The sequence below is a fragment of the Penaeus monodon genome, chromosome 22 (genome assembly GCF_015228065.2).
Source record: "Penaeus monodon isolate SGIC_2016 chromosome 22, NSTDA_Pmon_1, whole genome shotgun sequence".
NCBI classification, from domain to species: domain Eukaryota; kingdom Metazoa; phylum Arthropoda; class Malacostraca; order Decapoda; family Penaeidae; genus Penaeus; species Penaeus monodon.
This window is the reverse complement of record NC_051407.1, coordinates 42,473,164-42,474,073: the sequence shown is the minus strand read 5'-3', so window position 1 is coordinate 42,474,073 and position 910 is coordinate 42,473,164.

Below are 910 nucleotides of genomic sequence, written 5' to 3'. Positions count from 1 at the left end.
AAAATGGTTTATCTTTTTATACCATGAGAAGGGATTTCTTACATATTTTCCCATGGAAAATTTTTTAAACCTTTTTTTCAATGGGTTTCATTTATCCCATGAGAAGGAAATCCTATTTTTTTCCCTAGGGAAAAATTTTTCCCTTTTTTGCAATGGAATGTATATTCCCTGGAAGCATAAAAGAACATCGCTTGCCCCCATTTTTGCTTCAACGAGATTTACGCGATTTTTTTAAAAAAACGAGAGAAGAGTTTGAGGGCCCGTTTCTCACGGGCCCGTCGTGTTAAATGGGGGAGCAAGAAAGGTCCCCAGCAAAGTCCTCGCGAGCGAGCTGTTTTATTATGTAGAATTCCTTCTTTTGAATGAAAAAAAAAACCCCCGAAGAAAAAAGCAGGACGCCCCAAATTTTTTTAAAAAGATGCGAATATGTTCCCGGTTCAAAAATAAAAAAAATTCCCCAATCTTTAAAAACCGGGAAATTTCCCCAAGGGAAAACACGGGCAAAACTGCCAATTTCTTATCTAAAAGGAATGATTTGTCGGAAAACTAAAAAATTTATGAGTCATTGATTTTTATATAAAAGAAAGTCGAGAAAAAGGGTTCTCATTTTATCCACATTAAACTTTTTGGGGAACATTTTTAAAAACTTACCAATTCTAAATTGAGGTATTTTTTATTTTTGAATTAAATCTATGAAAAAAACAGTTAAGAAAAGACCCATAAATGAGGATAATTTGGGGTTTTGCTATACTTTTACAATCCCTTCTGTGTTGTCTAAAACCCATTTTTACCCGCGTCTGATGAGAAAAATTTTGATAAATTCGGAAGGTTTTTTTTCTATTTTCCCCTTTAGTTGTGTTTCCTTCTATAAAATTAAAATACGTCGATGCCCCACATAAACATCAGCAAA